Consider the following 14,515-nt stretch of genomic DNA (forward strand, 5'->3'; position numbering starts at 1 on the left):
TTTGGTGAGTGACAGTCACAGTGTGTCATTACCGTACAGCATGGATCCAGGTGAAAATTCCTACAGAGGACAGCAGATAATGTAAAGGAGAGCACTGCTTGGGTTGAGAAGTGTCACACATCCTTTCTACTCTGACACTTCCTCCTGCTGGGACAGAGAGTTTGTAGGAGGATGAGTTTGGGAATTTTCCTTGATATTTACCTGTTGCAGTTGTTCGATGCCTTGAGGAAGGAACTGTGTTATCTGGAATGAAACCCTGTACAAATGGGACTGGAGAGGTTGCTTCTCACATCCAGCCACAACTGGGACTCTGAGATGGAGGCTGATGTGGAACCAGATTGATTTTTAAAATGGAAGTGGTAAGTCCAGATATTTATATGAAATCTCTTGATTTTAAAGGTACTATGAATAGTGTTCCTTCAAATTCAAATCCATCTGGTATAAAATGAACACCCATAAATCAATGGCATACCTATACAACAATGATGAATCAACCGAAAGAGAAATTAGGAAAACTATCCCATTCGCAATAGCCTTGAAAAAAATATTTTGGAATTAATCAAACAAAAGAGGTGAACAACCTCTACAATGAAAACTACAGAATAAATAAAGAAATTGAAGAAGACCTTAGAAGATGGAAAGCTCTCCATGTTCTTGGATAGGTAGAATTAATATTGCCAAAATGGCCATTCTACCAAAAGTACTATGTAGATTTAATGCAATGCCTATTAAAATTCCAATAATGTTCTTCATAGAAATAGAAAAAGCAGTCATAAATTCATTTGGAAAACTAAGAGGCCCAGAATAGCTAAAGCAATCCTTGGAGAGAAAAGCGAAGTTGTTGGACATGCCTATAATTCCAGCAGTCAGGAGGCTGAGGCAGGAGGATCAAGAGTTCAAAGCCAGCCTTAGCAACAGTGAGCTGCTAAGCAACTCAGTGAGATCCTGTCTCTAAATAAAATACAAAATAGGGCCTGGGATGTGGTTCAGTGGTCAAGTGACCCTGAGTTCAATCCCCGGTTATCCACCCCCAAAAAGAATTGATAAATTGGATGGTATCAAACTAAAAAGCTTCTTCACAGCAAAGGAAACAATCAAGAAAGTGAAGAGAGAGCCTTCAGAATGGGAGAAAATCTTTGTCACTTGCACCATGGATAGTATATTAATCTCTAAGATGTAGAAAAATCCAAAAACTTCACACCAAAACAAAACAAAACAAAACAAAAAAACACAATCAATACATGGGCAAAGCAACTGATTAGGCACTTCACAGAAGAAGAAATATAATCAGTCAACCAATGTATGAAAAAATATCCAACATCTCTAGCAATTAGAGAAATGAAAATAAACCTACCCTGGGATGCCATCTCACTCTAGTCAGAATGGCCATTATCAAGAACACAAGTGTTGGTGAAGATGTAGGGAGACAGGTACACTCATACATTGCTGGTAGACTGTAATTTGGTGCAACCAATATGGAAACAGTATGGAGATTCCTCAGAAAACTTGGAATGGAACCATGATTTGACCCAGTTATACCACTCCTTGGTATATAACCAAAGGACTTAAAATCAGTATACTATAGTGGTGCGACCACATCAATGTTCGTAGCAGCTCAGTTTATAATAGCTAAGCTATGGAACCAACCTAGGTGCCCTTCAAGGGATTACTGGATAAAGAAACTGTGGTATAATTCTTAGAAAACTTGGAATGGACCCACCTTTTGACCCAGTTAGCCCACTCCTTGGTTTATACCCAAAGGACTTAAAATCAGCATTCTATAGTAACACAGCCACATCAATGTTTATAGCAGCTCAATTCACAATAGCTAGATTGTGGAACCAAGCTAGATGCCCTTCAACAGATGAATGGATAAAGAAATGTGGTATATATACCCAAAGGAATATTATTCAGTCATAAAGAAGAATAATATTTTGGCATAAGCCAATCCCAAAAAACCAAAGGCTGAATGTTTTCTGTGGTAAGTGGAGAATGATATATAATGGGGGTTGGGGGGGTGGGGAGGGAGAGAAGAATAGGGGAACTTTATGTAGAAGGAAATGAGAGGGAGGGGGTTATAAAAATGGTGGAATGAGGCAGACATCATTACCCTATGTACATGTATAATTACATGAATGGTATGAATCTACATCATGTACAACCATAGAAATGAAATGATGCATCCCATTTGTGTAAAATGAATCAAAATGCAGTCTGTAAAAAATTAAAAGACAAATAAATAAACAAAGAAACTGTGGTACATATACACAATGGAATATTACTTAGCCTTAAAGAAGAATGAAATTATGGCATTTGCTGGTAAATAGATGGAACTGGAGAATATCATGCTAAGTGAAATAAACCAATCCCCCAAATCCAAAGGCTGAATGTTCTCTCTGATATGCAGATGCAAAGACACAATAAGTGGAGGATGGAAGAATAGAAGTTCATTGGATTAGATAAAGGGGAATGAATGGAAGGGAGGGGATATGGGAAAAAGAAGGACAGTAGAATGAATTGGACATTACCTTCCTATGTTCCTATATGATATATAACCAGTGTAATTCCATACCATGTACAACAACAAGAATGGGAAGTTACACTCCATGTATGTATATGTCAAAATACATTCTACCGTCATGTATAGCTAAAAAGAACAAATAAAAAGTTAAAAAAATTTATATCCATCTGAGACCTTGGAGATGTGATCTTATTTGGAACTAAGTTCCTTGCAGTCATAAGATGGGATCATGGGGTTAGAGTGGGTCCTAATTCAAAGATTGGTGTTTTTATAAGAGGAAAAACAGGGACAGAGTCACAGAATGAAGATGGCCCCATGAAGCTATGCTGCCACAAGCCAGGGAATGCCCAGGCATGCACCCGAAACTGGAAGGGAGGATTCTTCCCTAGAGCCTAGCGAGGAGCAGAGCCTTGTTCCAGCTTGACTTGTTTCAGACGTCTAACCTCTAGAAGTGTCAGAGAATAAACTGTTGTGGTTAGCCAAAGTCGTGGTACTTTGTTATGGCCGCCTGAGGATACTAATGCAATTGCAATGACTTATTTTTAGATGCTGCAAGGAAAACACTGTGGTCTGTAGGCGGATACTGGTCCCCAGTTGTGAGTTCACAACCTTGGCATGGGGACCTACTCTTTGCAGAGGACAGGGGGATCTCCAAGGAGGAAGACCCCGATGGTGCTTGGGAAAAGTAGGGAAAACGTCACAGAGGAAGTGGGGTGGAAACATGTAGCCTTAGCTGCCCCGCCACCGACAGGAGGAAGGTGAACCCCAGGGTGTTTTGAAGAGGAGTGCTGACAGGACATGAAGTCTGGCAGTAGAGGTGAGAGAGAAGCCCTGGGTCACATTGATGCTTCAGGTTTGATTGAACAAGAGGCAGAGAGGCAATGTCCTAGGTGGGGAGTGGGAGGAAGGCTCAGTGTCTGACATTTTGAGTTAGGGTTGTCTGTTAGGGACATGCAGGCGGAATGAAGAGGAGCTGGGTAGTATGGGTCTGTACTCAGAAGAGGTGTCTGGGCTGGAGGTGTCTACAGCTATCCCCTCTGTGAAGGAGAAGAAGATGCAGTCAGAGAGGGAGGAGGAAGACCTGGAGACTGGGAGGTTCTGGAAGGAGCGAGGCGAGGGTCAACACCACCGCAGGCTGCTAAGGGGCAGGCTTTGGAAGACACGCTTCCTTTCATTGCTTGTTTGGAAAATTCACAAAGCATCTTCAGAGTGGGTGAGAACTTGAGGTGATGGGGACCTTTGTTTCAGAGGAGTGGGGTGGGGAAGAAGCCAGAGGAGAGAGGGCAGGGGTGTGTGTGGAGAGGGTGGGGCGAAGACGGTGGGCTGTGTCTGCTGCTGTGGGCCGCAGGCTGAACTGTGAGGAAGGGCGAGAGAGACTGGCAGATGAAGAGGCATGTGGATGAGGGGCTGGTGGACAGGGGCAAGGATGGTGGAGGATGCCAGCTGTTGAAGGGAAAGGCTAGTGGGGAGGTCATTTGGGGGGGCCACAGTGAAGTAAGATCTGGGGTCACCTGCTGACCATGAGGGCCAGCAAGCAAGGGGTTGAATAAGAAGAGACCATTCGGCCATCAGTGGGCACAGTAGGGGCTGACCCAAGGTTCCTTGAAGGAGACTCCAAAGCTTACTCTTCTGTGAGGCATTCACTGCCCCGTGGACACATTCTTCCTGAATGTGTTGGGGGCACACAGGGTTTTGTTCCTTAATGTAGGCTGAAAAGATCAACCTGTATTGGGGTGTGTACACTCCTGTGGGGGTTTCAAGTGCTGCAAAGTATGGCAGCAGATCTGTTTTGAGGCTTCAGATATGACTCAACTCTAAGGCACTGGAACAGCATTCAGCTCTTTTACTCCTTGAAATAATCCAAGGAGAGTATTGTTCATTATTCTTCTATTACCGACATTAACATGACTCTGCTTGGATCATCCTGTCTCAGGCTGGCCCTTTGCACCCATCACCTCATCTGCCCTGGTGAAGAAGAAAGGATCACTGTTATCCCTATCTTGCAGATGAGGAGGTTGGGACATAGGAGGGAGATATGTACCTGACCCAGGTGGCCAGCTGCCACCAGAGGCCAGGTTTTTGGTCACCAGAGTGCTGCTGTCTTGGTGCCATATGTTGAATGGGCTCATTATCCAGATGTTTTTCTCTGATTGGAAAAACTGGAGACTGGAAGTGTGGGGCACCAGCAGGACCAAGATTCCCCTTTCTTTGTCCCTGATGGTGATAACCTAATTAGCACACCTAATATTGATAACCTCTCACCACTGCCAAGTTCTGTCCTTTCTTTCCTATCAGTAAGCTGCCTGGAAGCAAACAGTGGTGCCAACACACTGCTGAGGCTCCAGCCCAGGGCCTTCATTCAGACTGCACTCAGCAGAGAAGTGCAGAACCAAACTTTGGCATTTGGGGATGAGCAGACACTTTCTGTCCCCAGTTGAGACATAGGGTGTGGTGGAAAAAGGATTACATGACCTGATTTTGACTCCTGGCCCTGGTTTTCTCTAGCTCAAGATCTGGGCCCTAAGTCACACAGTCCTTCTGGGCCTCAGTTTCTCCATCCATAATATAGGGGGATATTTTCCAACAGCACTCCACACACCTGGAACCAAGGACCCTCCTGCATGTGAGGATTCAACTGCAGTAGTGTCACCACCACCACCATCTGATGGTTGTTGCCAATTACTGTTTACTACGTGCCAATTGCAGTTGTAGCAGGTTTGGATGTTATCTCATTCCACCCTGACAACCCTGTGAGGGAGGCAGGTGAGCCAGGTACAGAGAGCTGAATAACTGAGCCAGTGAACAGGCAGCCCCTTCTATGACTTGACAGCTGACCGGACATCTTTCTCAGTTTCTTCAGCTATGAAACGAGTTTATAATAGTATATTACAAAGTGAGCATGCAGCTCCTTGCAGACTAATTGTTCACACGTGAGGGATCACTGTCACGCTAGCCCTGCTTCCTCCCTTGATCACTCTGTTTCTCCCCACACGCTTCATTTTTCTGCGATGTCTCCTTTTGTGTATTTTCCCACCGCCCTCCAGCCACTTTCTCCCAGTCTCCTACCCTCTCCTAGCACATCCTCAAGGTTTTCTCCGCCTGTCCTCTGCTGCCCCTGTGTGGCCCAAGGAGGAACGGTGTCTCGCGGGCCCCACCCTGCTTTGGCCACTGCGCAAGAGGAGGCAGCTGGAGGTGAGCATCGCCCTCTGCACCCATCCGCCCGGCAGAGTGGGTTTGACCCCGAGTCTTTGACTTGCTTTGGCCCCTGGATTTATTTTGACTCTGTTCTTGGTGTGGGGGACGGAAGTCTGGCTGTGGCCTCGGTTCTGTTAACTCCGGGAGCCGCCCGTCTACTTCCTGGGCACCAGTTCCAAAGGAGGGCTTTGCCTGGGCTCGCGAGCGCCCCCTGCGCCTCTCCAGTTCGTGAAATTGGAATTGGAGAACTGTAATTCCATAAACCTCACGCGAAGACACCCTGTACTTTCTCCCATAGCCGGTGGTTTTCCTTTTTGATACTTTTTGTTGTAATTAAGGGCTAAAAAACATTCGCGGACATATTCATTTACCTTCAGGGCACATTGCCAATGAAAGATAGAGATGGAATTTGAACCAAGGCATCTTCAAGTACTTTTCTTGCATTATCCAGCCTTTATTCAAAGTTGTTATCCTTCCGTTAGAAACCTTATTATTTCTAAATTGTTTTATGTGGTTTCATATTTAACACTTTTATGTGCTTAAGTATACACAAGTTGCTCAAGCAGTGCACCGTCACTGTGGAAAGATAGAAAACACAGTAAAGAACTTCCAATTAATGATGACAGGTTCAACTTCTGAGTGTTTTCCCTGAAACCATTGAAATGACAATAGAGATTTTATTAAAATATTTGAATCCGCAAGGATCAAGAGAATCACAGAGAAGCTGGTAGCTGTAGTATTATCTGCACCCCCATTTATTGAGCTATAGTTGGCAAATAAAAATGTATATATTTACGATTTACAATGTGATGTTTTGATATAAATACACACTGTGAAACGATTACTCAGATTGAGCTAATCCACATATCCATCCCTTCACATAGTTAACCCCCTTTTTAATGTGGTGCGAATACTTAAGATTTACTCTTAGCAATTTTCAGGCGTAGGATGGTACATCAGTACTGCAGCAGGGTTTGAAAGCTAGAGCAGAGAGCAACGTGTGATTCAGTGGAGCTCAGAAAACTGCGACTGCCATCCCAATAGGCCCATTCAAGAAACTGGATTTATACTAGGAAACTTCAAAAGGGCCAGACATTTGTAGAAGCAGGTTATACTGAAAGAAAGTAGTTGGACTTTCCCTTCTTTCCCTTTGCAGGCAGGTGACACCCTCCTCCACCTTGGGCAGAAGACCAGAGGTTTATTTAGAGAGATCAGCAGAGGATCTGTGGCCTGGGAGGAGGGAGACTATTGAGAGTGGGAGCTCTGTCCTTCAAACAGCAGGCTAAGAGAATGTCCGCATTCTGAATGTCTAGCATGGTACCCCTTCCCTGGCTCAATGGGCTCCCAGCACCTGCTGACCAGGCAGACCCTCAAGACAGGAAACTGGGAGATGATGCCTGGCAGGCGAGGATCATCCTCCTCTCCCCCCAGGAGACCCAGTGTCAGTAAGCCAGACCCAGGGCACACAGCTTCCATTCAGCTTTTTAATTTTTTTTTAAACCTGCTGTTTGGGGGCCAGGGTGTGTAATTCAGTGCCAGAGCTCCTGCTTGGCATGTGTGAAGCCCTGGTTTGATCCCTAGTGTGTGTGTCGGGGCAAGGGACCTACCTTTTTTCCCCTAATTTCAAACTTAGAGAAAAACAATCATAAGAATTCCTGTCTACTTTCACCAGATTTCCCTAAAATTTGGTTATAAAAATTCCATGATACCTTTTTACCCCAGAATAATTCAGATGTATTTCTTAAAACCATGAACATTCTTTTTTTTTTTTTTTTTGAGAGGAGGTACTGTTTTATTAACTGTCCAGATTACAAAAATATGATGGTAGATACCTTAGTTCATTCTTCTAATAAGTCTGTTGATCTGGTCTTCCCTATTGCTAGCATCTCCACCTTCTACAAAATGGGTGGTCTTTTTCTTCATTCCACCTTTTGGAGAGGATAATTTGAAGGGCCACAGGAGATTATTTGCCTCTTTTTTTTTAAATATTTTTTTCAGTTGTTGATTACCTTTATTTCATTCATTAATTTATACGTGGTGCTGAGGATCGAACCCAGTGCCTCACACATGCTAGGCAAGCGCTCTACCACTGAGCCACAACCCCAGCCCGGTTATTTGCCTCTTTGAAGCGTTTTCCAACAGTGTAGATCTCATGAATCAGATCCTCCATGCAGATGATACCATATTTATCAAGAGATCATGCAATCAAAGCGTTATCCGTCAAGGCAATTCGTTTCTTATTGATTTTGCCATAGCCACGCTTGTAGATGAATTCGTTCACTGACTTCAGGTTTGGGTACCCCCATGCAATATATGGTTCCACAATCCTCGGCATTTTAATTGAAGCCTTGTTGAGCTTTACAAAGGTGCCACTGAAGATCTGGCAAAGGCGAAGAAGTTGTAACACCTTACGAACCTTTGGGCTCACACCATTGATACCCCTGATCCTGAGGACAAATGCCAGTTGGGGTTCTGCAGGTACATAGAAGTTGCCAGCTTTTCTTGCCATTCTAAGCCATTCGAATCTCTGTTCTGTACATTTGTCTATATTCCTTGTGGTAATGCTTGGCTTTTTCATAGATAAGCTTCCTCCTTGCCTTTTGAAGCATCTTTTGGGCAAACTCCTTCCTCAGGCGCTTTACCTTCAGCTCTGCATAATTCCTTGCTTTTTCTTAAGGGTTTCTGGCACAGCAGGAACCTTCTTTTTCTTCTCTTCGGCAACCTCCATGGTTCCAGCCGGAAAAAGAAGAGCGAACATTCTTTTTTAATGTTGAAATCAACATTGATTCAGGGCTATTATCTATGGATCTTATTTAGATTTCACTAATTGTGCCCATAATGTCCTTTAGATCAGAAAATTGCAGATCCTGTGCTGCATTTGGTTGTCATGTCTCTTTCAACTCTTTTTGTGCCGGTTAGCTTTTTATTGCTATGTCTGACAGAACAACCTAGAGGAGGAAAATTTCTTTAGCTCCCAAAGACCTTTAGACCTCCCACTAGGCTTTATTTGTTGAAGTTGCCACCACATCTCAACAGCACCAAGATGGGACCAAGCCTTTAACCCACAGGCTTTGGGGAATAATTCAGAGCCAAACTATACTGGAGAGCATAAATAAATTAAAAAACTCAATTGTGTGGTTATAAAGTGAAGCTGAAGAAATGTCCAGAAAGGTGAAGCAAAGAGACAGAAATGGAAAATATACAAGCAAAAGTTAAAAAGAAAAAATTAGAGGACCAAATTCTGAAAGGTAGGGCTTTCAGAAAAAGAGATCAGAGAAAATGAAGGTGAGGTCCACAGCAAGAGGGGGCTGAGTGTTGGCAGACACTGTAGGTAGGTAGGCCTTTTATGGAAGGAGGGTGAGAGCTCCTGTTTTTGGCTATTTGAAAGGTTGGTGACAGTGGTGTGATGGCAAACTTTTAATAATCTGCTCCTGAGAAATGTACACATACATATGCAACTTTAGTTTTGTTTCAAAATTTGCTGATATGAGTAACACCACATTTACAATAATAAAACCATATTCTTTGTTGTAAATTCTCCAATTTACAACAAATTGATTCTCTCAGCTTTTTTGTCAAACTCATCTGTAGCTAACTGATGATTTTAACTCAACACAATTTGACAATGCTCTCTTCCCAATAAATTTATTGTTATTAAAGTGGACATATGATTTACCATAAACTGTTTCTTGAACTTCAAATTGTGGGCATTAAATTTAAGCCTCTTTTAGCTCTACATATTTCGGAATTTCACCTGGTTGTCAAAGATGTGAGTGACTTTTTTCTGCATTAGATAATAGTTTTTCAAGTGCTTGAAAAATATTTCCTCAAGATTTTGTGCAAGTTGTAACGTAACAGCTACAAATCTGACATGTTTATAATCCACGTTAACATTTTTCCATCTCTTTTTAATTTCTAGGCCAGAGGTCAGCAAACTCTTTCTGTAAAAGGCCATATACTGACTGTTTAAGGCTTTGAGAGCCTATATGGTCTCTATTGCATAGTTTCCTTTGTATATTTTTATAGCATTAAAAAATGTAAAAATCATTCTTGGCTCAACGTAGAAAAGTAGCATTTTGGTTGTAATTCTGCTAAATAATCAACAAGACAATAACTCAAGCATGAATGTATAGTGTTTGCTGATTTCTGTGTTGTAAATACTCTTACCATTACTGATTTCAAGCTATTAATGTGATATTTTTGAATCAGGGAGACAGGTGCACAGCACACCATTATATATTTGCCTCATACATATGGAGTAGACCTAAATCATCTCAAGAGCATAGGGAGTAATATAATGTAATAAAATAACTAGGAAGTAATACATTTCGAATATATATGTATTATCTTTGTTTTTCTATGAAGTTTATTTAATTGTAGTTTATATAACTTAATTTTTAATAGTGGCAACAATTCACAAGTAGCTGGCAAAATTCTTCCAAATATAATATACTTATTATCTAGCATGAGCTGTCTCTAGCACAGTATTGCTGTTAGGTTAGAAAGGGCATAACTTTGCTCTAAGCAACTTCAGACAGAGTCAGGAGATGGAATGGGAGAAGACTGAATGGAGATGACTGAGAGACTCCTCTAAGGAAGGGCTTCTATGGTAGAGACTGCTGGTCTTCAGTACTCAAACTCTTGGTTCGTTGTTGAATACAGACTGCATTCCCCAGACTCCCTTGCAGATAGGTGCAGCCATGTTATCACACTCTGGTCAATGAGGTATCAGGGAGGCTTGCACATCCGTGAGATGTCCTGAAGAGGTTGGATGTGCCCTTCTTCCCTTAATTCCTTCTTCCTCTTCCTTTTGGGCAGAATGTGGACACAGAAATTTCTAGCCATCTTGAAACATGATGTATCCTTGGAAAAGGAGACTATGCATGGCAGAGAAATAGGCTACAAGAAATGGGGTCCCTCTTTTGTGGCAGGGTCTACTTGTCATTCACGACTACTTCTGGACTTCTTGGACTTGAAGAGAAGACTGAATTCTTAGTGTTTTAAAATTCTTATTGTGTGTTAACTAATGCAACTTCCTTCTAAGTTTGTAAGGATTTATGGTGATTCACACCCTGGATGACTGATTCATTTATTTACTTGAAGAATACAGGAGTTTCTAAACTCCTTGTCTCTAAACTCCTCTCCAAACTTTGAAAATCTATTATCTTAACTGGATTTGACTTTATAATAATGGATTTAGCCTCCTTATGAAGTCACATTTCCTATTACTGAAAATGAACAAACAGAAGCTGTAAGTGGCATTATAGTAGTCTTTGAATTTTGTGAGAGCAGAGTTGTGTTGTATTGTTCATGGCTGAAACTTCAGAACCAAGTCCTCAGTTGGTGCCTAATAAATGACTGATGAATGAATAAATTAACAAATAAGCAGATGTCATCTGTGAAGAATATCATGGTAAAAAGAGCACTGACATCAGATTTGGACCGATCCATTTCTTATCCTGGTTTTTCCACCCACTGCCTGTGACGTGGTGCTCTATCTGCCCGGCATGTCTGCTTCTTCAGAACTGTGCATCTCTTCCTGACCTTGGTTGCTATAGAATTGACATGCTCTTCAGAAACCTCAGCTTCTGGCCATAGTAGATTGGTTGAGGAGTGGGGAGGGTGCTTGATGCTGGACCACCCAGGGTCCTTCCCCGGGGAATTTGGAATTGGGATTCAGAAATTTTAGCTGAATTGGGCTATCCTCATAGACCCAGATGAAAATTTGGGAGCTAATTGTATCAGGGAAATTTTGTCTTTGAAATGCGAAATAAAGAGAAAAAAATGAGGCAGATCCTCAGAGAAAAGCTGAGAGACTAAGAGAAAGGGACTCCTTTTGAATATATATGTATTCCCTTTGTTTTTCTATGAAGTTTATTTAATTGTCGTTTATATAACTTAATTTACATAACAGTTTAGACCCTGGGTCTAAACTGACACCAAGACCAGTTGTCTTGGGGTTTTGAGGTTCCCTCTATCTTTATAATTCCTTTTGGTTTCAGTCAGCTTTAGTGGAGTTCTGTTCCTTACAAGCACGATTTTCAACTGATATGCAAATAATAGAAATTTCTGAAGGAATGGAGGTAGAAAGAGGAGAGCAGGGGGCGAGGATGGATGGAAGCCCGCGGGCCCCCAGAGTGTTAATTCCACAGGGAAGAGGAGCCTGCAAAGAAGACTGAGGGGGAACAACCTGAGAAGTGGGAGGAAAACCACAAGAGGCAGTTGCAAATGCAACCAGAACAATGATGGGAAAGTCTGTTGCAATGGGGACCAGTTGGGGGTGCTGGGGGACCTGGGGAGGACAGTGCCTGGAACATGACTTCTGGCTACAGGCCATGGCTTGTGAAGCCCATGAAGAAGGAACTATTGCTGGCTTAAGGGGAACAGGGTAAAGGGAAGCTCTTTTGGGGGAGCTGAGGATACTGAAGGTTGTTTATAGACTGAGGAGAGACATTAACTGCCTAGTTGATGTGGGCTCCCTGAGGGTCCAGGCCCTGGGGCAGCTTGAACATGGACAGAGGAGGAATGCTTATCTTCTCAGGTGGAAAGAGAGGCGGTAGGAGCAGTTATGGTGTGTGAGGGGAATGTGAAGTCCACTGAAGTGAGAGGAGAGCATTAAGGGTGGGCTGAGTGACGGGGGGAGAGGGGTGGGAGTGCCTTGGAAGGGGAAGGGAGGAGGTCTGAGAGAGGAAGCCAAGGGCCCAGGGGCAGCGTGGAAGCCTTGTTGTGTGGGCCTGGAGGCTCACCCCATGCATTCTGCACAGCAGGGAGCCTTGAGCAGGTAGATGGTGGGTGGGGTAGGAGGAGCAGGGTGGGGAGAGTGCTTCATATGATCCTCTAGGGTCACTCAGTCAGCTGTGAAGGTGAGGTGGGACCAACTGGGAGAAAAGGGAAGGTGGAGAACTGGAGGTTCCCCAGGAGGTCCAGGTGCTGCTGAAAATTCCCTGTGGAGCAGGAATGGGGAAAGCAGGAATCTGGGGTTCAAGGGTGGGGTTAGTCTAGTTAAGGTCAGAACTCTCAGGCTCAGGCTGTAACTGCTGTCAGGACTGTCTTCGCAGGGCTCAGTCTGAGGTAAATTTTGGAGCTCAAACTTTGATCAGCGAGAAACTGAGCATCTCTCCCAATAAAAGACTGACCCTGCAGAACTGGAACCTCAAATTCAGGCCTCTTCATTTACAAGGCTGGGAACCAGCTCCCAGATCCCAGGCTGTCAAAGATTCCGTCATCTCTCTATCTCCCACTAGAGGGCAGCAGAGACTTGATAACAAAATGTCAGAAGCACTTCCTCCAACCAGTCTGGCTCAAACCCTGACTCCCAAGATGGAGTGGGGAAAGGAAGTTTCTCACTTCTGCCTGTACCACCACTTGGTTCCAGGCTCAGCCTTCTTGCTGAGGCTCAGTTCTGAGGGACAGGTGTCAGGCCACAGTCTGCAACCCTAAATGACCCTAACCCAACTACTGTCTCTGACCCCTTACCCTGCCTCAGCCCTGGCCCTGTCTCAGTCAGATCATCACGTTTGGAGGCTGGGTGTGGGTTTTGATTACATTTAGCGCCCACCCCCGTCCCTGGCACACAGCCCAGCACCCAGTGGGTGCTTAGGGAATGCTTATGGAATCAGTACTTAGAGGTCGGGGCAGTGCATTATGTTGAAAAGAGACTGGCTTTGGAATCAGATAGCTCTGATTTAAAGTCTGGATCTTGCTATGTAAACTGAAGCAAGTCACTAGCTTCTCTTGAGCTTCTGATTTGCCATTTTTAAGAGGAATACTGGTACCTAACTTGAAGTGGTGTTGTGAAGATTAAATAAAATGACGAAGGGATGTACCTAGTGCTAGAGGTCAGCTGCTTAATAAAGGCAGCAATTAGGATGTGGTTTTGAGGAACAGTAAGCTGTCAGGTATGGCTAGAGGAATAGGTGGGAGATAGAAGATGTGATTTTTTCCGGAGGTCAGAGGTCATAAAGGAACCAGAATGCTACCTTAAGAACACAGGTTCTGCTCTGTCTGTAAAAGCAGGCCCCCAGGAAGTTCCAGGTCTCCTTGGTGAGATGAAATCTAGACATAGGAAACCCCTTTTCTGAACCCTTTGGAAACCTCACTTATTGAGAATCCATAAGAGACACAAGCACACACACATAATTAAGAAATTATTTCAATTTGGAGAACAGTTGCAAGTATAAGAGGAAGAATATACGTATCGTTTTTTACCCAGAATCATCTATTTATTGTAAATTATCACTTTTGCTTTATAGTTTCTCCCTCCTCTCTCTCTCTCTCTCTCTCTCTCTCTCTCTCTCTCTCTCTCTCTCACACACACACACACACACACACACACACACACATTGTTTATTATTCCTGAACTGGTTAAGAATTAGTTGTATACATCAAAGAATAAGGCTATTCTTTTATATAAGCACAGAGCAATTACCAACTTCAATAAATTTAATGTTGACACAATATTTTTATCAATTACTAACTATTATAGGCAAAATAATGACCTCTTAAAAGATCTCCATATCCTGAACAAATTTGTGTTGTTTTAAGGGACTAAATTTGTGATAATTGGTTATAGCAGCAAGAGAAAATTAATAGTAATACTTATCAGTTCTGATTATCTGAGTTTTGTCAATTGATCCAGTAATGGAGTTTATAAGCATTTTCTCCCTCCAGTACATGATTCAGTCTTGGATCCCATGTTGTCATATCTCTTCAGTTTCCTGTAATTTGGAGCAGCTCCTCAGCATTTCTTTGTCTTTTATGACGATGACATTTTTGAAGGTACAGCCTGTCCACCCTCCT

General features: G+C 43.1%; 1 pseudogene; it reads right to left on the reverse strand.

The window, feature by feature from the left end:
* Positions 1 to 7,549: 7,549 nt before the first annotated feature.
* On the reverse strand, positions 7,550 to 8,444 carry LOC124960222 (60S ribosomal protein L7-like; annotated as a pseudogene).
* Between the last annotated feature and the right edge of the window lie 6,071 nt (positions 8,445 to 14,515).

The sequence above is a fragment of the Sciurus carolinensis genome, chromosome 1 (assembly GCF_902686445.1).
Source record: "Sciurus carolinensis chromosome 1, mSciCar1.2, whole genome shotgun sequence".
Taxonomy (NCBI): domain Eukaryota; kingdom Metazoa; phylum Chordata; class Mammalia; order Rodentia; family Sciuridae; genus Sciurus; species Sciurus carolinensis.